The sequence below is a fragment of the Narcine bancroftii genome, chromosome 6 (genome assembly GCF_036971445.1).
Source record: "Narcine bancroftii isolate sNarBan1 chromosome 6, sNarBan1.hap1, whole genome shotgun sequence".
Taxonomy (NCBI): domain Eukaryota; kingdom Metazoa; phylum Chordata; class Chondrichthyes; order Torpediniformes; family Narcinidae; genus Narcine; species Narcine bancroftii.
Genome location: NC_091474.1, coordinates 237017376 through 237042843, shown reverse-complemented (window position 1 = coordinate 237042843; position 25468 = coordinate 237017376). Strand labels below are relative to the sequence as shown.

Below are 25468 nucleotides of genomic sequence, written 5' to 3'. Positions count from 1 at the left end.
CAAACTCCACACAGACAGAGCTCGGGTCATGGGGGCTGTGGGCCAGCGGCACCAACCCTTGCACTGCATTGGGCCGAGGCTGCCTGACTTGTGCTAGCCCACTGAACCATTTTTCAAAGGGTTCTAAGGAGGGACTGTGCATTGTGGGAACTCGCCAGGCTAGCCACAGGTTGTTGCCATGGCAATGGCATGTTCATGGTGTCTCTAAGCAACCAACAGGCCGTGGAGAAATGAACAAGGAAGACAAAAGCTCGGCTTGATGTTTTGTACGCTGGGTTGAATTAAGACAGATAGCACCTTGCTAACAGAAGGTGCATCAGGACACAGATGTACTACTGTACAGGTATGTACATGGGCACTGAACACAATGAGTCCAGAGGTTGACATGAGCTTTTATATCAGTGAAGTGAAATTTAAAGAGGAACCTTGTTTCTACCTCTTTGAGGAGTCACACACTGGCTTTTTTGGGTGAGAGAGGGGTCAAGTTTAAGGGAGATGTACCAGCCACAAAATGTTTCACACAGAGAGCTGTGTGCTGCCGGGTGTAGTGGTGGAAGCAAGTCTCCTGACGGACACATAGATGTGAAGGGGATGGAGGCGAGGAGCAGGTTGCATTGCTCGACGCAGGCGCAAGTGGGCTGAAAATGTATCTCCCTGGAACCCTCCCCATAAGTATCTCCGACCATCTTCCCTGGACTCTGCTTCCACAGGAGATGGAAGAAATTTGGCATGTCGGCAGGCCTTTGACAAAGTTCTAAGTATTCCCCATCGAGAGGGCCCCGTCGGGATGCATCAGTGCGCACCTCCTCTGCCCAAGACTGCTACAAACTGCAGATCAGACCATCACATAAGCCCCCTCCACCCCTTCTCAATTCAGAAGAATGAGAGAGGATATCAGTGAGATGCGTCAAGTTCTGACAGGACGAGGCACATTAGTTGCAGGAAGAATGTCCTTGATGTAGGGGAAGTTCAGAACAAGTGTCTAAGAATAAAGGGTAATCCACTTATGACTGAGAAGAGGACTTCAAATGTAGGCATGCAGCATGGTAACAGGCCCTTCTGCCCCATCAATCCATACCGCTCAAATGCACCAATTAACCCGACAGTCCCTCTACGTTTGTTCAGCCTTAAGCGAGGTGGAAGCATTCAAAACCCAGATGTTTTGTCGCAAGTGTAGTGAGATTCAAATTTGTTGTTTAACAGTCAACTGACATTGATAAATCTCCGTTCTTCCCTTCCTTGCTCAAGTGCTAACTGTGATCACAAAGCATGATGGGAAATATTAAAAAGAGCAATGTGTGCTTGTACAAGGTTGGAAGGTTGGTATTGCATAAAACAAAAAACATGAAAGAAATTGTTGGAGCCACAGACAGTCTGGGGGTCATGTGGTTTTGCAAGCAGAGAGAGTAAAATAGTTTTTTTTCTCTGAGAGAGAGAAAAACACACACATGGAGAGAGATCAGTTCTACAGTGTAACAGTTCAGCAGCAGCAGCTGGAACTGGAACAGGACAAGCTGGCAAGCTTGTGGAAAACCCCATTTGGAAGATGGGTTGTGAGTGCTTAGTTCAACCTGGTCAAAGCCCTTGTGGTTCATGCAAGAGGAGAGGCCTAGCTCTCTAATATTTCACTTGAAATAAGGGAAACAAAAAGGAACTCTGTGGTGACCTGAAAGAAAGATGTTATCATCTGGAGAACCCTGAGGGGTTAAGTTTCTTCACAAGACACTGAAGCGACTGATTAAAAAGGAATCAGTTGTGGGTGTCCAGGGAACAATAAATCTCTCTCTGAAAACTGTCAAGAATCTTCCTTTCAAGCACCAAAGCCTGGTGAACTTTATAAATGTTAAATTCTGTGCACAGTCTAAGAATTACCTGCAACCAGTGAACTTGGAGGAATGAGAAATGAGATTTGACTGTGAATCAAAGAACCTTTCTGAACTTACACACACATTACGTATGCATGCACTTAGAATTAGAAGGGGGTTAAGTTAGGTTAATAAAGTCAATAGTGCTAAGTTAAAGTGTGATTCTATTTTCATGTTTAAAGGTAATTAAAAACAACTTTTGTTTAAGTGACCATTTGTCTTGGTGAATAGCTATTGCTGCTGGGCTTTGGGGTCCTCTAGGCTCGTAAAAGTACATACATGACATCATTTACAAACCTAAGATTCTTTTTCCTGCGGGCATGGAAAATTAGCACTAATTGATAGTGCAATAAATAAGTGTACACAACATACACATGTAAACAAATAAATAAATGTAAACAAACTGACTGTGTAATACAGAGAGGGAAAACAACAATGTGCAAAAGTAAGTCTCTGAGTTTGTTGTTGAGGGGTCTAATGCTGAAGGGGGTGCCACTGGTCCTGAACCTAGTGGTGCAAGTCTTGTGGTACTTGTATCTCTTGGCTGATACTAGCAGTGAGAACAGAGTGTGTGCTGGGTGGAGGGTAGATCCTTGATGATTGCTGCTCCTCTCTGATGGCAGTGTTCCCTGTAGATGTTCTCGATAGTGGGGGTAGGGGGGATTTTGTCTGTGATGTCCTGGGCTGTGCCCACTAACTTTTGAAGGGCTTACGTTCATAGGTATCGGTGGGCCCATGCCAGACAATAATGCCGCCGGTTGGTCAGCGCACTTACCACCACACCTCTGTAGAAATTTGCCAGGGTCCATCTTACCTAATGCTTCCCACGATTTTATAAACTTCTTTCCGAAAGTCAGAGGAAATTAATGAGGAACTGTATACATGGGGCAGAGTTGTGAAGGAAATGTCAATACTGAGTCTCGCCAAGAGTGGGATTCAGGCATCATTTGAAGGGGTCTACATGCAAAGCCATCAAGAAACAGCCAGAAAGGAGGAGCAAATTATTTTCAGCAGATATAATTTATGACCCCAGTGAGGTCATAAATGTTTTGCTAGTGAGGCACTAAAGTTCTGAGGGCAATAAAAGAAAAGGGAAAGATGGATACAAACAACACTGGCAGAAAAGGAAGATAGGCTGCTGTCAACAGCAAACAATGAACAGAAGATCGGCCCCAGGGAGCTTGGAAGCAAGAACAGTTGGAGACTAGTCTCACTGTATATTTACTGCCTTTGTGGAATATTGCCTTTGTATGCTCATTAAACCTCTGATTAAATTGAAGAACTTAAAGTCATACTTTACTCATCTTCATTGGTCAAACGTCCTCAATGGGGTGGATGAGGTCAATTCTGCCCCATCAAAGGAGTAATAACTGAATAGGGAAAAAAATATATTCCCTGGGCCTTTTAAGCTGCAATATATTTTGAATGAATGTATGAACAAAGTGTTTGTTGCCAGACACATGAGTATTATGTACAGATCCAATAAAAATCTCACTTGCTGAAGCTTCCTCGGAACATAAACCACAAGCAACAGTATAATTAGTAGAACATAAAGAGAAAAAAAATCTGGTAATTATGAAATGAAGGGAAAGAAAAGTAACTAAATCAAGAGATAGATAGATAGATAGATAGATAGATAGATAGATAGATAGATAGATAGATAGATAGACAGATAGATAGATAGATAGATAGATAGATAGATAGACAGATAGATAGATAGATAGATAGATAGATGGGTGGATGGGTGGATTAGATAGATAGATAGATAGATAGATAGATAGATAGATAGATAGATAGATGGGTGGATGGGTGGATTAGATAGATAGATAGATAGATAGACAGATAGATAGATAGATAGATCGATAGATAGATCGATAGATAGATCGATAGATAGATAGATAGATGGGTGGATGGGTGGATTAGATAGATAGATAGACAGATAGATAGATAGATGGATAGATAGATAGATAGATAGATAGATAGATAGATAGATAGATAGATAGATAGATAGATGGGTGGATGGGTGGATTAGATAGATAGATAGATAGATAGATAGACAGATAGATAGACAGATAGATAGATAGATAGATCGATAGATAGATCGATAGATAGATCGATAGATAGATAGATAGATGGGTGGATGGGTGGATTAGATAGATAGATAGACAGATAGATAGATAGATGGATAGATAGATAGATAGATAGATAGATAGATAGATAGATAGATAGATAGATAGATAGATAGATAGATACTTGGAGTTGTATTGTGGTTAGTGGTGTAAAAGGAGGTTTAAATGCTGATAGGTGTTGCACAAAAATGTTCCTGAACGTAGAGGTGCCAGACGTCAGGTTCCTGTGTGCTCTGCCTGTAGGTAGAGGCAAGGAAAGAGCAGAAGGGACCTTGTACAGGGCAAAGAATAATTAAAAAATACCATGGCACATCAGCAGGTTACAATATTGTGCAAGTTAATATATGAGGGAACTCTTAAATGAAATCAGACTACCCTGCCTACTGGCAGCCCTGATGGGTGTGACTACTCTCACTGAATCTGAGATATCAGCCTGAAGTCTAACTTGTACTATCTCTGTGCCCTGGGTTCTGGGAACAAAAATTCCTTCTTCCTGCAGGCAGGGTCACAGAGGGAGCATCCACAGTCCTAGGCATCTCTCTGAAGACCTGTTTCATCCATCACAGACTGAAGAACCTGAAGCATGGTTCACTTAGTTTGCCAATACTATTGAGGCTAGAGTCATAAAATGTACATCAGATGTTCCTGTATTTAGAATAAGGCAACGGAAGAACATCATTGGAGAGGGAAGGAACAACATCTACATTATACCACGGGTCTTGGGTGCCCAACTTACTGGAAACAAGCAAATCCACTGGTATTTATTCCACAAATCCTTGTGACATAGAAGGAGGCCACTTGGCCCATTGAGTTTTTGCTAGATCAGAGAGCAATCCAATTCTTTGCTTATTTTCCTTTGAGTGTAGAACATAGCACTGCACAGAGTGAAACACAAAAGTCTGCAGATGCTGCAATTATAGTAAAAACACAGAAATGCAATTTACCTTGAAGAAGGGCTCCCAGGCTTTACTGTAATTATTGCCATCAAAAAAGGCTCTGGGAGGGAATTGGACTCAGGTGTGTATTCCACCACACCCATAAATAGTTGCATTAACAGTTCCCTGAATTCTAAATAAAACTCAGGTAGGAACCCATCCTCCCCCAGAGATTTGTTAATCTGCAGCAGGCTCAATGCTTTTTCAATTTCTTCCTCTGAGAAAGGGAGTATCTAACCCTACCCACTCATCAGATTCTAAATTTTGTCCAAATCCTCCTTTGATTCAGATTTATATAATTGCATATAGAACTGCCTAAACACTTCATTTATTTATTTTGGTCTATAAGAAATCTTGTCTGGCCCTGTTGGAATTGCATTGATTGTCCTTGCGGTTTCCTCTGCTCTCAGCTACCAGGACAATACTTTGTGAGGTCTTTCTCCCAGCTCATATCTTTGGTAGTCCTTTTTCAAGTGAGTTATCTCTTGTTCCAATTCTTTGATTCCCTCATATGCTCTCTTTTAAGACTTTTAGTACATCCAATTATTTTTTTCTCTCAGATAAGCTTTTAATGTATCCCATAGCAGAGATTTATTGACAGTAGAGGCATAGTTTGCTTCGCGAAACATTTCTATATGAGCTCAAACATAACTGCAAAACTTTGGTTTTTTTTTCAATAGCAATGGGTTAAGGCACCACCTGTATGCCGTGACTTGTTTATCTAGTATGACTATAGTTAAGGTCAAGGTTAATGATCTGTTATGAAATGCACCATTGAACCCCCTCTCAGCCCCGCTACCAAGCCCCCTCTCAGCGCTGCCATATATTCAGCGCTTGCCATATATTCAGCGCTTGCCATATATTCAGTTTCTACAATTCTGCCTTTTAGCTGAGCTGAGGCAAGAAACAAGTAAATTCTGCTGTAAGAATCATGTAGTTTTGAGTAGAAGGAGTAATCCATTTCCCTCGGATGCCATCATCTCCAAGCATCCACCTGATTTAAATCTTTAATGAAGGCAAGGGTTGCTTTTGTCACCCATGCTCTTGTCATTTTCTTGACTGATTTTTCCATTACCAGATCCAGGCAAAAATTGAAGTCCCCTCCAATGAAGACATTTTCCCGCCCTTCCGCCATTTGCAAAAAGACATTTTGTATACATTATTTTGTCATCAAATTAAGGGTATATATATTTGTGGGTGTCCAACATTCAGAATATATAAATCTACCCATTGGATCTATGACCATGCTTTCAACCTTGGGATGCTTTTCCCTATTAAAATAGCTACTACCCTGGCCTTGGAGCTAAAGGAGGATGCTATTATTTGTCCCATCCAGGTTCTTTTAAGTTTTTGATGTTAACTATTCGTAAGTAGGCCTCTTTTCCTCTTCATCATACCATTTAGGCCATTAACATTGAAGCTCAAAAATTTGATTGTTTCGTCCATTCCCCCAGCTCTTTTTCCTTTGATTGTTTCCCTTTACCTCTCTCATAATATATGTTCCTTTCACCAGTCATTTGTGCTCTTCCTTTTTGGTCCTGTCGACCATGTATAAAATAGAGCTAAGGAAATTAAGACAAAAGGCAATTCCTTAAAAAGGGTAAGAACCTACTAAAGCTGTCCTCATATAGACCAATCTCACTTTTAAATATGGATTATAAAATAATAGCTAAAACTTTGGCAAATAGATTGGCTCAGTATCTACCAAAATTAGTAAATCCAGATCAAGTGGGGTTTGTGCAGGAAAGACAATCGGCAGACAATATAAGTAGGCTACTTAATATAATATACCTGGCACAATCAAGGATGGATCCATGTCACTCGATGCCGAGAAAGCCTTTTATATATTCGAATGGGATTTTTTGGTTCAAGTTCTGGGAAATTTGGGTTCGGACATACATTCATAAATTGGGTTAAAGCATTGTATCACAATCCCAAGGCCAAATTTATCACTAATGGACAGACATCTTCAGCTTTTCCACTGACCAGATCTAGTAGACAGGGTTGTCCGCTGCTCCCTGCTCTATGGCTATTGAACTGTTAGCGGAAGCCATTCGCTGGATACTAAAGGGTTAAGAGTGGGCCATTAAGAAAATTAATTTGTTTGCTGATGCTTTGATATATTTGACAGAGCCAGTAGGATCATTAGCCACGTTGCAGACGATACTGGAGGACTATGGCAACATCTCAGGATATAAAATTAGTTACGATAAGAGTGAAATAATGTCACTCATAAAAGGGGAGTATGAGAAACACCAATGGGAGAATAAATTTAAGTGACTATAAAAGGAGATGAAATATTTTAGAATATGGATCGATAAGAACTTACAAAATGTATATAAATTGAATTATCTTCACCTACTAAGAAATATTGAGGAGGACTTATGCAGGTGATGTACCTGTCTATCATGTTGATGGGCAGGGTTAACTGCATTAAAATGAAAGTGATGCCAATATCTCTTTCAATCTTTGCCCATACTGCTACCCAAGAGATTTTTCAAGATATTTAACAGATGCATCAAATAATCCCTGTGGAAGAATGAAGTAGCTAGAATCTCCATGGACAAATTGACTTGGGATGATAGACTGGGATAAATGTGGCCCTTGGACTTAAAAAATATATTATTGAGCGGCCTAGGTGAGGTTTATTGCCCTGTTCTTTGAGGGGGATGGTTTACCCACCTGGGCACAAATTGGTCTACACATGGTAGGGGAGGAGATAGCAGGAAAAATTATTTATAAATAGGATACCAAGTTAATAATGCAAAAAAAAAGACAACTCGAAACCTAAATATATAATACAAATGTGGCAAAAATGAAAGCAGATTATTGTGTTAAAAGTAGTGTTGTCCCCTAAAACACCCCTAACCCAGAACAAATTAATCCATCTGATGATGGGTAACAAGATCCTGGACACCTGTTGCCAGAAGGGATCAGGTGTATCGAGGACTGTTATGAGAAGGGAATGCTTATGTCATTCAAGTAATTAAAAATCAAATTTGACCTATCAAACAAGACCTTCTTCTGCTCTCTCCAATTAAAATATTTTTGAGGGACAAATTAGGTCCGTCTATGACCTTGCCACTGTGTAGTGACATGAAGGCTGTGTATCTCCTGTTCCAAAATGAGAGCACAAAACCAGGTCTCCATTTTGTGAGGCAAAGATGGGAGTCAGGTCTAGGAACAACAATTCCTGGACGATGCTGGTCCGACTTCTGCCGGGTCAGCATGAAGGTGGTTATTAACGCCAGATATAGATGGTCAAATCAACATTTTGCACCAGCTATACCTTACGCCACAAAAATTGGATAAGGTCAAACCAGAAATCAAAGAATTGTGTTTTAGATGTGGTGTAGAGATAGGAACTTTTGTGCATTCAACGTGGCTAAGTGCAACATAATTTTTAAAAATAATCTAATATGATCACAAATCAAAAATCCAGAGCACATTGGTCATAATATCAAAATAAAAGCCCCAAGCCAAAGGAGAAAAAAAGGAAAGAAAGATGAAATTATAAATTATTTTCAAGAAAGTTAAACAATTTCTTTTTATTAAGGTAGAGAGGGTGCAGAGAAGATTCACTAAAACATTGCCTGGATTGCAGTATCTAGAATACGGAAAAAAGATTGAGTCAACTGGGTCTTTATTCATTGGAGTGTAGAAGTTTTTGAGGGGGGATTTGATAGAGGTATTTAAAATTAAGAGGGGGATAGATAGAGTGGATATGAATAGGCTCTTCCCCTTGAGGGGAGGTGAGATTGGAACGAGGGGTTGGGGGCAAAACTTTAGAAGTAACATAAGAGGGAGCTTCTTCACTCAGAGAGTCGTGGCTGAGTGGAATGACCTTCTGGAAGAGGTGTTGCGGCAGGGTCAATTTTGTCATTTAAGAGGAGGTTGGATGAGTACATAGATGTGAGGGGATTGGAGGGTTATGGTCAGGGAGGAGGTAGGTGGAACTAGAGGAGTTCACTTAAATCACTTAAAAGGGCCGATATGGCGTACTGTAATTGTTATATGGTTATATATGGTTACCGCCGCCAGTGGGCTGATATCGCCTCAAACCGTGCATCTTGGCGCCTCACAGTTCGGCGGGCAGCAACCTCCTTTGAAGAAGACCGCAGAGCCCACCTCACTGACAAAAAGCAAAGGAGGAAAAACCCAACACCCAACCCCAACCCACCAATTTTCCCCTGCAACCGCTGGAACCGTGTCTTGTCAGCCTGCAGCTGACGTGGACATTTACCCCCTCCATAAATCTTCGTCCGCGAAGCCAAGCCAAAGAATATATGGTTAAAAAAAGGTTTACAGTTCTCTTTCCTTCTCCTCTCCCTCTATAATAATTTTATCAATGCTTACATTCGATCAGGGTGGATTTGCGGAGCAGACTCGATGGGCCGAATGTTCTTTGATCTTGTGGCCTGGATGGTGGGAGATATTCAGGATAGAGGCTGCTTTCTTCAGATTCAGATTTCAGATTTATTGTCAGAGAACATACAGGACATCACATACAACCCCTGAGATGCCTTTATCCTTCAAGCATGGCAGAATTACCTTTAAAAATTAAATTAGAGTGTACGTGGTGTAAAACATGTTAACAATGAACTGTAAACAGATAATTAATGTAAACAAACTGACTCTGCAATACAGAGAGATTAAAAAAATCAATAGCGTTCAGAAGTAATAATCCTTAAATGAGTCCCTGCTTGAGTTTGTTGTTGAGGAGTCTGATGGTGGAGGGGTAGCAGCTGTTCATCAACCTGGTGGCATGAGACTGGTGGCACCTATGCTTCTTTTCTGATGGTAGCAGCGAGAACAGAGCACGTGCTGGGTGGTGTGGGTCTTTGATGATTGCTGCTGCTCCCCGACAGCAGCATTCTCCATAGATTCACTCAGTAGTGGGGAGTGTTTTGCCTGTGATGTGCTGGGCTGTGTCTGCTACCTTTTGGAGGGGTTTATGCTCAGGGGCATTGATGTCCTCATACCAGATCGTGATGCAGCCAGTCAGCACACTTTCCACCATACCCCTGTAGAAATCTGCCAGGGTTCCTGGTGTCAAACCAAACCTCTGCAAATTCCCAAGGAAATACAGTTGCTGACGTGCTTTCTTCCCGATAAATTTAGTGCGTTGGGTCCAGGAAAGATCCTCTGAGATAGTGACTCCCAAAACATAAATTTCCTCACCCACTCCACATCTGGATTGTACACCCCTGGCTTTCCCTTCCTGAAGTCAACAATCAGCTCCTCAGTTTTGGTGACATTGAGTGTAAGGATTTTGTTGGTGTACCATTCAGCCAAGTTTTCAATCTCCATCCTGTATACTGTCTTATCCTCACCCTTTATACAACCCACTTGCATGGATTAATTGGCACATTTGTAGATGGTGTTATTGTTGTACCAAGCTACTCAGTCAAGGAGCGACCTTACTGAAAAAATAGTGACCTTCATGAAACTGTGAAGTAACATTGATGGTCATGTGACCTTTCTTGCAGGATCCTGGTCAGAAGCCACCACATCTGTCAATCAAGGACAAGACCACCCAAGCTGAGCTCTCACCTTGCCATTGTCCCCTTTATAAGCACATACATGTCGCCATAGGCTCTTTGATTCACATGCCATAGTTTGGGCCTACCTAGGCCACCCCCGCTGGCCAGCGGGGGAGGGGGGATATAAAGCCCAATGTGGAGCAGCTGGGTCTCTTTTCTCTGAGGATCGAACCCGTGCTCTGCTCCAGGTCATGAACCAGAGATGACGCGAGAGAAACAATCCCCAGGCTGGTGCCAGTAATGGGTGCAGGTGGTGTCAGCCCCCTACTGGTCTTCCTGTGGGTACAGAGATCACAGTGGGCTGGTGGTCGTCTCACCACAGGTTTGTAGCAATTAGTGCTTTCGTTGCATCCGATGCAGCTCTGCTGATAGTCCCTTGTCTGAGTGCGTGGGCGCAAATGGGTTAGCTATGGCGACTTTCCCTCGCGGGGAAGTAAAGATTTTTTTTTGTTATCATCAAATCGTGCCCAGGCTTGTTGTTTCTCAGACCCACTAAAATTGTTCTTCATGTCACAGTGACGTAGACTTTTGACAGATTAAGAAATCGAGGGCAATGGGGAACTGGGAGAGAGACGAAACCTGGGACTGATCAACCAGAGTAAGTTGAAAGGTGGGCCAGGTTTGCAGGGCCCAAGGGGCCGACCCCTGATCTTATTTGCTTGAGTCACATTTGGTTGCATGTTCACAGGAAGGGAACATCACTGGGAAGGCCGGATTTCACGACTAATCCTTCATTGGACCTGCAGGGTTGGTTTCTTCCCTTGCCCACCTACCTTCCCATGAGCTGCCTGATTGAACCGCTATTCTCTCTACCTAAGTCTTGGCTTGGCATTTTTAGTAAATGACCAAAAAAATCCCTTTTTTGTGGTAAAGTAGGCTAAGAGGTGTTAGTGAATGCAGTTGGCGTTACAACACCATTTGCTTTCTCATTTTCCATCCACCTATGAATTCTGCCCCCACTGATGCCGTAGAGGCTGCCTCATTAAATGTGTTTAAGGCACAGTTGGACAGATTTTAGAGATCAAAGAGACTGAATAGTTCTAGGGAACTGGTCGGTTAATAGAGCTGAGTCCACGGACAGATCAGCCTTGATTTTATTGAATGGTGCAGTTGGCTCGACAGGCTGACTCCCGCTCCTATTTCTAAATGTTCTCATAATAAGAACTGAAGTCGAATCCTCCATTTATTCCTTTTCTTTTTTTTTGACTAATTTGAGGTGTCTGACAGGTTACCTCTCGCTTGGCTTTCTCACACGGCCGTGTAAAATTTTCCCGGAACTGGCGGTGTGAAAAAGTTGGACCGGGGAAATTACCCGTGGTAATTTCCCCAGGCCACCCTCTCCCTGCGGTCTGAATAGGCAAATGGGTGAGCAGGGAGTGATGTCAGTGCTTGTGTGTGTAGCCAACCGCTACAAAGAAACACACACACACACACACACACACACACACACACACACACACACACACACACACACACACACACACACAATGTGATGTGGCAGGTTAAGCTCACTCCTTTATTAGGGCTAGAAAGGCTGCTTTTATACCTGTTCAAGTTCCTGCCATTTTTTTTTGCTGATTGACTGAGTCAGCCATAAGAATAACAGTAGTGGGCAGTAACGTCCACGCATATGAATGCCCTTCTTCCCCAGCTTGACCAATGCCATTTTAGGACTGTTTGGTCTGATGCTGCTCCAGCTTCTACCCCCACTGGTTTGTTGTACTGCGAATCACTTTAGTGATCTCTGTCTGCGTCTGCTGCCGTGGGATATGTTAGGTCTGCTTTGTTCATGAATGAGTGAGACAAACACCAGGCTGAGTCGAAATCAGGGTTCTTTGTTCTTTATTACCGGATTGTAACACTTGCGACTAACAAGTTAGTCGGAGAATGCATTCTGCCGTTATCAGCAAAATGGTGATTTTTTATACCCTTGGATACATGTTTAGAACATCATCATATCATTACTTGTCCAATGACTAAAACTGTTGCTATCCTTTCCCTGCTAGCTTCCTGCCTCTCAATCCATCAATGTCTCTCTTATCTTGTAAGTACAAGGATGCATTCTGTTACTCCTTAGTACTGGGTGACTCCTTCTCCGGTCCCATCTCATGATGTTTTACCTAACAGGAGTACAAGGACACCTCCCCTTCTTGTTACTGCCCTGTACAGGGTAACTCCCTACACATTCCCATCTCATGATGTTTTACCTTACAGATATGCCAGCCCGGTGTCCGCAATTACGGGCCACCACACGTGCCTGCTCAGTGTGCCTGCCCTCCGTTGTGGTATACTGTATTGTAGTCATTATACTGCTTGGTTTTCCTCTGACTTTGTTACTCCTTCCCTCCAGGATCCCTAATAAAGGCACACTCCCTCAGTACTGCCTTGGAATCAGGCCAATAGCTTATAAGATATGACTGTAAGTTTATAGTGATTAAAGCCTATTAATCTATACTTCTAGCCTGCCATGTCTCCAACTGCAGCCATTTCCATCTATACATTCTTGTTTTCTCCAGCAAGATGTCATTCAAAATGATGCTCATGGTACTTGCCTGCCTCGTATTGCAGAACAGAGTTGCAGGGCCACTGTCGTTAAGTCAGTCTTGTCCGCCATTACTATGCATAATCTGACGTCCAGTAGGACTTCCTGTGAGTGCGTAACTGCGTTATTATTGGGGACAGGACCCCCCCCCCTGATGGGTGCTCTCAGTAGCCCCAATAATAAAACAGTCAAAGACTGAGGGAAACGATAGTGTACAAAAGAGAGGGCTGGCCCAGGTCTACGGCTAGGAATGGGCAGGAAGGAGAGGGGACTTGACCATTATGGCCCGGGATCACATGGGCAGAACTAAGGGAGGAGCTAAGGTAGAAGGACACCCGGAGGGCAGGCCAGCCAGTATATATAATCATATCACCACATTCACCCCCCCTTTTAAAAAAAAGGAACTCACCTGAAAACAAACAACAAAACCGGGGGTGATAACAGCAACAATACAGTAGCACAACAGTTGCAGTATAATTAGATAATACAAGGGGTGGGAGAAGCAGACGTCCCCGCCAGCTAGAGGTTGAGCCGCACGAGCGGCCTCCTCTGCCTGCCGGCCTGCTATGGGACCGACATGTTCGTAAGGCGCTCCTCCGGAAAGGGGACTGATGGGGGAGCATTCTCTGCAGGGACTGTCTAAGAAGGGGTGCCGGCAGTGGACTCCTGGAGTGCTGGGGGATCCTCCGCTGCTGCATGCGGGGTAGATACCTGGACGTCCAGCTGCAAGGCAGGCAGCTCAGGCTCCAGGGTCATGCTCTGATGCAGCATGATCATATTGGCACAGTGTGCTCGTGGCCATCCGGGTATCTCACAAATGCGTGCTGGGGGTTTGTGTGTATGAGGTGCACAGCTTCCAAAGCAGAATCGGCCCTGCAGTGGTCAGCCAGGGAGGAACCATTCGTCGATATCCTAGGAAAAGCAAAAAGGCGTTCATGTGGGGTAGAGTTAGTAGCGGTGCATAGTAAAGACCGGATGGCATGGAGAGCTTCGGGCAGGGCGTCCTGCTAGCAGGATACTGGCAATTTTTGGATCTAAGGGCTAGGAGCGTCACCTTCCAGACGGTGCTGTTCTCCCTTTCCACCTGGCCATTACCTTTGGGGTTATAGCTGGTGATCCTGCTGGTGGCTATGCCTTTGGACAAAAAGTATTGTCGTAGCTCCTCACTCATGAACAAGGTCCCCCGGTCACTATGAATGTAGTTGGAGTACCCGAACAGAGTGAAGATACTGCTCAGGGCCTTGATGACCATAGCCGAGGTCATATCCAGGCAAGGGATTGCAAAGGGGAACGTGGAAAATTCGTCCACCACTGTCAGGAAGTAGACATTCCTATTTGTGGTCGGGAGGGGGCCCTTGAAATTGACGCTGAGTCATTTGAAAGGGCGGGTGGCCTTGATGAGGTGTGCCTTTTCTGACTGGTAGAACTGCGGCTTACCCTCGGCACAGATTTGGTCGTGGCCCGGACATCCTCTGCGGAGTACGGGAGGTTTTGTATCTTGACAAAATGGTACAACCTCGTGACTCCGGGATGACATAGTTGATCGTGCAGGATCTGGAGATGGTCGAGATGCACGCTGGCGCACGTCCCTAAGGATAAGGCATCTGGGGGTTGTCATTGAGCTTACCCGGCCGGTACAAGGTGTCATAGTTGTAGGTGGACAATTCAATCCTCCACCTCAGAATCTTGTCGTTCCTGATTTTACCCTGTTGTTTGGCATTGAACATGATGCCACTGCCCTCAGGTCAGTCAACAGGGTAAATCTCTTACCGGCCAGGTAGTGCCACCAGTGGCGCACCACCTCAACGATAGCTTGAGCCTCCTTCTCAACAGAGGTGTGCCGGAGTTTGCGATTGTGCAGGGTACGAGAAGAAAATGCTACCGGCCTGCCTGCCTGGTTTAATGTGGTAGCCAATGCGAATTCGGAGGCATCACTTTCCACCCGAAAGGAGACAGTTTCATCCACGGCATCATGGCCTTTGCAAAGTCTCCTCGAATTTGGTCAAAAGCAACCTGGGCCTCCGCCGATAATGGGAAGGTGGCTGTACGAATTATGGGATGGGCCTTATCAGCGAAGTTGGGCACCCATTGTGTATAATACAAGAACAGCCCCAGACACATCTTAAACACCTTCAGGGAGTTTGGGACATGGAGCTCCTTGAGGGGTCGCATGTGATCTGGGTCAGGGCACAACGCATCCAAGAAGGGCCAGGCACTCTGTGTTGAACATGCATTTGTCCTTAGTCTACGTCAAGTTGAGGGACTTGGCCTTCCGCAAGAACTTTGTGAACTTTGTGAGATTTACGTCATGGTCCTGCTGGCCATGGCTGAAGTTGGTGACATTGTCAAGAAAGGCAAACGTTGCTATTGTCAGCCCATGTTCCTCTACCATCCGGTCTATCACGCTCTGAAAGGCAGAAACACCGTTAGTAACCCCGAACGGCACCCGCAGGAAATGAAAAATTTCCCGTCAGCCTCGAAGTCTGTATAGATTCGATCAGCTGGACGGAGGGGGAGTTGATGGTAGGCTGACATAAGGTCAATGGTTGAAAAAATTCTCTACTTGGCGACTTTATTGACCAAGTTTGCTATCTGGGGTAGCAAGTATGCGTACAACTGGGTGAAGCCGTTGATGGTCTGACTATAATCAATTGCCATCCGGGGCTTGCCCGCACCTCTGAAAATGAGGACCTGCGCTGTCCAGGGACTGGTGCTAGGGGCTATGATCCAATCTGCCAGGAGTCGCTGAACCTCAGCCCAGATCCAAGGTGAGGTTCGCAAACAGTGACATGGGGGTGAGGGGGGCACGTGTAGAGTGATGAGGCTGCAGGATGGTCCCGGAGACTGGGTACTGAGACCGCGGGATGGTGCCGGTGGCTGAGTACTGGGACCACAAGGTGGTGCCAGGGACTGGTGGCTGTGGACGGTCAGCGGTGGTTGGGGGCTCCCAAATGCCATCGTCATGCTTCTGAACTGACTGAAAGTCAAGGCCCAGGAAGATCGGCGTGCAGAAGCGAGGCATAATTAACAATACAAATTCGTTACAATACTCCCCCTCACCATTAGTGATGCTACACAATACCCCAGGATATTGGTCTATTGAACCTTTGCATCCATTGAAACCATCTCGGTCATGGGTTGGACCGGGAGGGAGAATCTCTGGACCAGGTCGGGGTGCACGAAACTTTGCGTGCTGCCGCTATCGAAAACACAGTTTGTTTCATGCCCATTCACCTCGATCCGCACCATGGAGTTCGAGATCGTGTGAGCGCTGGCTTAATTCAAGGTGTCCGATACCAAGATAGGCATCCCTTCATCTTCAGAGGCGGCGGGGAGGCCTTCCCAAGATGGCGACCTCCATGTTGACCACACAGTGTTTGATGAGGAAGAAGGCGGAAGTGGAGTTGTGGTGGTCGGAAGTGATGTCATCAGAGCGGTAGATCGAGGTGCTAAGGTTGGGAGCGATGACCAAAAAGATGGCGCTCCCCTTACTGTGCACACGGTCAGTGCCAGAAGCTCCTCTGGAATGCACATCGTGCTACTCCTGGACTGCAGTTGGGACCTTCAAACCTTCTGGTAATGGTCCCGCAGCCCGAACACATAGCCGCTCTCGTGGGGCAGAAGCGTCGTAAATGCTTGGACTGCCCACAGAAGTTGCATCTCGACAATGCCGTTGGCATTATTGCAGCCATGGTTGTTTGGTAACACCCGACGCTGAGTCCCAGGCCAAAGGCCCTCGTGGTGGAACATAAGGAGATAGCCCTCTTCTGCCCGTGATCGAAATCGCATGGCACTGAGTGGGAGCAGATCATCCTCGAGGAGTTATTGCCGGCTGTAAACCACAGGTGTCTCGAATCAGTTCTTCCACACACTGGGTTAGGGATATAGTGGCCGTGGGCTCCCCCAAACAGTCTTTTCCCAGTGTGACCAGGAACCAGACAAACTCTTCATTCGACTCACCAGCCTGTTGTTTTCTGGACACCAGAAGATAACGGGAGTATACCACGTTCACTTCAGGCTTGTACAGCACCTGCAGCTCAGTCGTCACCTCTTTGTAGGTCACACTGCCTTGGATGGTCAGGAAGGCCCTCTGGCTGACTCGTGCCTGAAGGATTTTTAACTTCTCGTCGGAGTCAACCACCTCAGGAGCAGCGTCGAGGAAGTTGTTGAAACAGTTCATCCCCTGTTTGAAGAGCACCAAAGCACCTGGGAATTAGAGGTTAACTTCTAGCCGTTCTGGGTGCAGCAATTTCTCCATTACCGGAGACCTCCAAAATCTAGTACAATAAATTGTTGGGCACTATCAGTAGCCCCAATAATGACACAGACAAAGACTGAGGGGAACGATAGGCTTCATTGTGCTAGAGACTGATGGCCAGGGTCCAAGGCTAGGAATGAGCGGGAAGGAGAGGGGACTCGACCTTTATGGCCCGGGGTCACATGGGCAGGACTAAGGGAGGACCCAAGGTATTGCTACACCCTCCCCCCTACGAAATCACCTGGGAGAGTAAATTCCAGGGAGTTTGGACCGCGGCGTGAATGGACCGGAGGGAACTTGGGTCCAATTAGGGTCACCTCTCGTCCACGATATGCAAAGGCCTCCTGACTGCAGCCCCTGTCATCATCTGCTAGTAATTGGTCAGGCCATCCTGGTGGCTTATTTTCAGGGTAAATGCTTGCCTAACTATGAAATAATTGCCATGTTAACTTCCTCCTAAAGGTTACAGACCCTTCACCACCACTCTCACCTTTCCCCCCCACCCCCATTTCCTGGTCTGGCTTTCCACTTCCTTCTCCTCTTGTGACTGATAACTGCTTCAGCTGTTTGATATAAAAATATCACACCCATAAGTCCTAATTTACATTCCAGGTGGCCAATCACGCCCTCCATGGTTTGAACAGGCACTCTGTTTCACTTGAGTTACACAGCAGCTCCTTTGGATTACACATTCATCACAGAGTGGCACGAGAGGTGGAGAAGGTCAATTTTAAATTTAGGCATACTGCACGGCAACAGGCCATTCTGGCCCACAAGTCCGTGCCCACAGCCAATTAACCTACAGCCCGACGGCTCATCACACGGTGCATTTCGAATGGTGGGAGGAAACCGAAGTCCCCGGGGGGAAAACCCATGCAGACACGGAGAGAACGTAAAAACTCCTTACAGACAGCCTGGGATTTGAGCCCTGGACCTGATTGCTGGCGCTGTAAAGACGTTGCACTAACCGCCACGCCAACCGTGCCGCCCGGGATATATTCAAAAGAAACAAAAATAGGGACATGATCTTTCCTATATTTGTGGTATCATCAGTTTGATCATCTTCTTACACCACTCCTGCTTCCAGATCTGTTTGAGAAGCTGTTACGCAAGCCCCTGCCTTTGACACTTACCCTAGGCTTGTTGTCCATCTTAACAACACCTTCGAGGAAGCTGTATTTTTTTAAAAAAATATACTTCATTCATGAAAAATGTATACCAAAAAAATAGTACATGGCTCTCTGTGGATTCATAAGGTCGTTAAGTCTATACATTCGCATTGTTATCAGTTTGGTAGTGTTCACATAAAGCACAACATCCTCTCACATGGCCTTATTTATTTACTGATGTAGTATGGTAAGAGGGTCTTCCAGCCCACAATACACACATGGGACTAATTAACCTACTAACCCCATAGTCTTTAGAGCTGGGGAGGAAAACCATGCAGACACTAGCAGAATGTACAAATTCCTTACAGACAGCAGTGAATTCAAATCCTGCTCACTGGCGCAGTAGTAGTGTTGCCTAAACCAACACCCTAATGGCAACGTGAAGAAAGCACGTCAGTGCCTGTACTTCCTCAGGAGTTTGCGGAGGTTTGGTAGGGCACCAGAAATCCTGGCAGATCTCTGCGGAGGTGTGGTGAGAAGTGCGCTGACCAGCTGCATCACGGTCTGGTATGGGGACACCGATACCCCTGACCTTAAAGGCCTCCAAAAGGTGGTGGACGCATCCCAGAACACCACAGGCAAAACCATCCACATCATCAAAAGCATCTGCAAGAACGCTGCTGTCGGAGAGTAGCAGCAATCATTAAAGACCCTCATCATCCAGCACATAGTCTGTTCTCGCTGCTGCCATCAGGAAAGAGGTGTAGGTGCCAAAAGACTAACACCACCAGGTTCAGGAACAGCTGCGTCCCCTCCACTGTCAGACTCCTCAATGACAAACTCAATCAGAGACTCATTTAAAGACTCTCACTTGTGCACTTTATTGATCCTTTGTATTTTTTCTGTGTTCCACAATAAGATTGTTTACATTTATTTTTCTGTTTACAACTCTTTATTTGCTTACATTTGTACGTTGTGTACAGGTTTTTTGCATTTTCTACTTCACCCACAGAAAAAGAATCTCAGGTGTTATATGAGATGACATGTCTGTACTCTGACAATAAATCTGAAATTTGACCGCTACACAAACTGCGCTGGCCCATGAGCTTCAAGGCTTTGACCTTGGACTCATCCCCTTAATGTCTAGTGGCAGAAGGATTATGGACAGTGGTCCTCCTTCCCAAAGCCTTTGTATTGGCTGCCTCGGGCTTCAGTAATTTGCCAACACGTACTCATCAGCCTAGAATGTCCTTTATTCCCTTACAGGCATTTTATTGTATTGAAAGAGCAACTGGTTTGGGGTAGACCAAAGTTTATCTTTCACTGAGCTGATGTTGATCTTCTATCAAAAGGCAAAGTATCTAAAGGGGAATGTCCGAATATCGGACTCCTTTTTTACCCAGCTGGAGGGCTGCACAGATTTTTGATTTGAATTTCAATAGGAAATTTATTCACAATAACAATGTATGTGTGTGTATATATGATAGAGTGCAAAGGGTGACAAGGCTGGTGTAGTGGTTAGTGCAATGCAGTTGCAGTCCTTGCAATTGGGACCAGGGTCCAAATCTAGCTCTTTCTGTAAGGAGTTTATACGTTCCCCCTGTGTCTGCATGGGTTACCTCCAGCTGCTCCAGTTTCCTCCCACTGTTATAAGTGCAGGTCAATCGAGTGTAATTGGGCGGCCTGGGCTCATGGGTTGAAAGGGCATGTTACTGTGCTGTACGTCTAAATTTAAATTTAATGTCTTTTCAAATTTGTGGTGTCCTCTTCATAGATCATTACAGTGGGATCTTGATCAGTAGGGAAAGTGGGTAAGGGAATAATTGATAGAATTTAATAAAGGGAATGTTGAACTATGGGAAATCTAACATGGTCAGGACCTCTATAGTGAATGGTAGGGACCGGGGGAATGTTGTAAAGCAGAGGGACCCAGAACAATAGGCATATGGTAACTTGAAAGTGATTGTCACTGGTAGATAGGTTGGTTCAAAACACTTTCAGTACATTGGCCTTCATCAGTCAGAGTACTGAACATATTTGTTGGGCGATCAGTTGTGTAAGATGTTGCCAATGCCCCATTTGGAGTAGCGGGTTCAGTTCCGGTCACTATGCTACAGGAAAAATGTTGTCAAGCTGGAGAGGGTGCAGAGAAGATTTACTATGAGTATGTTACCAGGACTCGGGGGCCTAAGCTAGAGGGAGTGGTTGAACAGGCTAACTGCTGGAGGGCTGGATGATGAGGAATGATCTTGTAGAGGTTTACGGAATCATAAAGTGGAATAGGTCAGGTGAACCCAGAGACTTTTGCCCTGAGTAAGGGAATTGGTAACCAGAGGTGATAAGTTTAAGGTGGGGGTAGGGGGGGTGGGAGGAGAGAGATTTAACAGGAACCTGAGGGACAACTGCACAGAGGATGATGGGTGTTTGGAACAGGCTCCCAGAAGAGGTGGTTGAAGCAGGTATTTTTCCATTGTTTAAGAAAAAAATTGGACAGATAGATGAAGAGGATGAGCTTAGTGGGATGGGCTAAATGTAGGCAGGTGGGGCAAGTATGGGTGGGACATTTTGGCTAGCATGGGCAAGTTGGGCCAAAGGGGCTGTTTCCATGCTCTATGACTCTTTCTGTCCATAAAGGAAGTCCATGAAGATTCGCAGTGTCATATTCTTTTATGCGTTCTGTTCTTGTACATTGTCGTGTTAACTATTTATATACCACTCTCATTAATGTGCCCTCACCCACATTTCCTCCCCCTTCTGTTGCTTGAGGGACTTCCCTATCAATCTTACCCCCTCCCCCAATATCCAGTAGTGGAAGGAATCTAGACTGTGGTCCTTCCCCTCTGTGCCAAGCCTCAGAGTATCCCTCAAGACTTACTCCTATACCTGGAATGTGCCAGTTGGCAGCATTCCCTTACCAACATCTCGGGGCACTGGAACACCAACAAGTTTCAGACAGGCTTTCACCGAGTTGATGATCTTCCCGCAGCTCTGGATAGCCATCTCTGTGCACATCCCTGGAACAATTCATAAATCAGAGAGCCCTCTGCCACGTCCTGCTGGGCATGAACTGTGACAAGGGCTCTTTCATCCTTCTCCAGACACCCTGAGCAAATCCACATTCTGCTACATGTGGGCGAAGTGTGTCAGTCGAGCATTTGACTTACAGTGGAATGTACCATTTTTTTCTGAAAAACATTTCTCTTCCAACTTCTTCATTCTTTCTCCACTCTCTTACCATCTTCTCAGTTGTGTTAAATGTCCTTGCAGATGTGTGGTGGTACTTCACCCACCTACCAGCTATACCCACCAGCTCAGACAACATACGTATGGTACCAGTATGTAAATAAATTGGTAAACAACCTTGGTTAAATCACTACGAACAATAGTCTACATATGGTATTTACCTTTTTATATGCTTCACTGATAACAAAAGATCTACAGGTAATACATGAAGACATTACCTTTTTACTGGTAACACATTCAAGGTATTCAATTAATTGTATTGGTATATGACCATATCGATTGTTTCATGCTCACTGACCTAAACATTACCCCAGTAGTTTGGGGGTTGTCTTATACCACCGTTATGAGCTAAAACCATGAAACCCAGACTGAAATTAGGGTCTTGTCTTATCTGAAGGTCGCCTTATCCAATGAAATACCCAGTGTAGTGTTATAGTACTTATCAGTGGCACATTTAGCGTAGGGCCATCAGGCTTAGCATAGTGTGGTTAGTGGAATGCAGTTACAGAACCAGCGACTTGAGTTAGAATCCGCCACCATCTGCAAGGAGTTTGTACATTTGTCTGTGAACGTTTCCCCTCCATTCAAAACGTACCGGGATTATGGGTTAGTTGGGTGTAGTTGGATGGTGCGGGCTCATGGGCTGGAAGGACCTGTTACCGTCCTGTATGTCGAAATCTTATTTTTAAATGCTTTATTTATACATTTTTAAACCACATTCAGTTCTAAATTTTTTCAAAAGAAATTACACGTGGTATATATCATCCCACCATCCCCAACCCACCTTCTCACCCTCCCAACTCCCAGCCACCCCAAAAGAAAAAAAAAGAAGAAAGAATAACCAAAAAAATGGCAAGAAAATAAAACATTTATACCATAAAGTCTATATTGGACATTGCCAAGAGGAGAGGTCTTCAGAGAGCCTGTTAAAAATGAAAACCAAATTTTGTAAATATGGGCTTCATATTTTCCAAAAAACATGATATTTATCACACAGATTAGAAGGAATCTTCTCTACAACCTCGAAGTTCCGTGTGCCATCTTTCCGGGGCTAAATCTATTTCTGACTTCCATGATAGTGCTATACATTTTCTATAAACCGCTAAAGCACTGACACAAATTCAATTTGATAAAAAAATCATTTTAATTTTTGTCTTATAGCCAACTATTTACTCAAAAAAAAAATTACATCGGGTCCTGTTGGAATTTGACCCCTGCAATTTGTCCCAAAAAAATTAGCTTCCCCTAACCAAAAATTGTCCAAATTTAGGACATTGCCAAGTTGAATGTAAAAAAAGTTTCAATCTCAGATCTACACCTAAAACATAAATCCGATACAGTAGGATTTAATCTATTTAATTTTTGTGCACTCAAATATAATTAATGTAAAAAGTTATATTGAATTAGCCTGTATCTTACATCTATAAAGTTTAGTCATATTATTCTTACACAACTCCATCCCATCCTTTTCACTTATTTGTGTACTTAAATCAATTTCCCATCTTAATCTTGATTGGTTCACCCCAATTTTTGGAGACTTAGTTTGAAGTAAGTTATACATTATTGAAATAAATTTATTTACAGTAATATTACAAATCAGTAATTCTGATTCACTTTGATTACGTAACATCAAAGAAAGACCTATTTTGCCAGCTGTCTGTCTAAATTTAAAAGAAATTAAGTAGAATGACCTGAGACTGAGCTGGCAGAGCTAGACTCCCTGTCCTGGGACCATTAGGCTGTAATGAACGACACCTCACTCAGACCATGCAGGTGTGGCCATTGGACGGAAGCACTATTCAGTGCACTGGAGTATCACAGACAATCAGAATTTCTGGCTCTCCCTTCATTTGTCCTTACTACATGTTCTCTCTTGAAATTTGACCATCCAGGTGGAGTTACAAGGTCCCCTTTCTGGTCCAATGTCTGATCATTGCTGTTTGAGCATCGCTGTGGGGAAGCTGCACAACCTTCCAGCGGCGACTCTGAAAGAGCTTCATCAACTGTGAAATGAGGTGGTGAGAGATGCTGCTGGAAGCATAAGCCAGTCCCTTATTAAATGACAAGAACAATAGTTATATTTCAATATAGATGCTCAGCTTTAATTATAGCATTTATTTCACTAGTTTGATGTTCAATTCAATTTCCACACTTGGGTAGATTGCGCTGTTGAGGGAATCACTATTCATCGGGCATTTAGATATATTATACATTCTTGATTTACATACATCTGGGATTAAATAACTACCCTGTATTAGAAATAAAGAAACATAGAAAAATAAGTTCAGGGGTAGACCATTGGGCCCTTCAAGCCTACACCGACATTCAATATGATCATAGCATTACCGGTTTCTGCCTTCTCCCTGTACCCCTTGATCCCCTTAGCCACAAGGTTCAAATCTAACCTACTCTTAAATATTAACAAGGAACCGGCCTCAACTACTTCCTGTGGCAAAGAATTCCACAGATCCACCACCCTCTGAGAGAAGAAACTTTTCCTCATCTCAGTCCTAAAAAACTTCCCCCTTATCCTTAAACTGTGACCCCTGGTTCTGGTTTTTCCCAGCATTGGAAACAACCTGCCTGTGTCTAGACTGACTAAACCCTTAAAAATTTTATATGTTTCTATAAGATACCCCCTCAATCTTCTAAATTCCAGAGAATACAAGCCTAGTTGATCCAACCTTTCTTCACACGCAAGTCATTCCATCCCTGGTATCAGTCTAGTGAATCTTCTCTACATCCCCACCCTTCTCCTTCCTCACATAAGGAGACCTAAACTGCACGCAGTACTCCAGATGTTCTCACCAAGGCCCTATACAGCTGCAGCAGGATCTCCCTACTCCTGTACTCAAATCCTCTCGCTATGAATGCCAACAGAGTATTTGCCTTCCTCACTGCCTGCTGCACCTGCATGCCCACTTTCAACGACTGATGCACAGCAACACCCAAGTCTCTCTGCATCTCCCCTTTTCCTAAACAGATACCATTTAGATAATCGTCCTTTTTCCTGTCCTTACCTCCAAAGTGGATAACCTCGCATTTACCCACATTATATTGCATCTGCCATGTCTTGGCCCACTCACCTAACTTGTCCAAATCACTCTACACTCTCCTAGCATCCTCAACATAGCCAACCCCGCTACCCAACTTTGTGTCATCTGTAAATTTTGAGATATTGCTATCTATTCCCACATCTGAGTCATTGATATATATTGTAAACAACTGTGGCTTCAGAATGGAGCCCTGCGGTAACCCACTGGTTACTGGCTGCCACTCCGAAAATAACCCATTTATACCCTACTCTTGTCCATCAACCAATTCTCTATCCACCTTAATACCATACCATACTTTTAAAGTTTGTACGCTAGTCTTCTGTGCAGAACCTGATCAAATGTCTTACTAAAGTCCAGATATACCACATCCTCCCTATCCACTCTACTGGCTACATCCTGGTTTCCCGCATCACAGACCTTCATTCTACATAGAAATCTGAGCCATGGGTATGCCATAGAATACAAGGCTTGATTATTGAACTGGGTGGGTCATAGGGCATATCTTGTGTTGGTGCCTGTATTACAGAACATGTGTTAACATTATTACAATAATTGGACCCGCTCAGAACCAAAGGCCTTAATGCAGGAGGATAGAGGAATTTGTGAATACAGATACATAGTTCTCTGAAAGTAGTATCACAGGTAGATAGGGTCACAAACGCAGAGAATATTACAGCACAATACAGGCTCTTCAGCTGGCGATGTTGTGCCGACCCAGATAAGCATATGCAACAATCTAAACTTTCCTTACTTTACACCCATAACCCTCTATTTGCCTTATGTCCATG

At 44.3% G+C, this 25468-nt stretch overlaps 1 long non-coding RNA gene across 1 annotated transcript; it reads left to right on the top strand.

Moving 5' to 3' along the window:
* The first annotated feature begins 221 nt into the window (after positions 1-221).
* LOC138735560 (uncharacterized) lies at positions 222-23698 on the top strand. The gene is made up of 2 exons (XR_011339772.1): positions 222-343; positions 23517-23698. It is a non-coding gene; the product is annotated as an uncharacterized lncRNA (long non-coding RNA).
* Positions 23699-25468: the final 1770 nt, after the last annotated feature.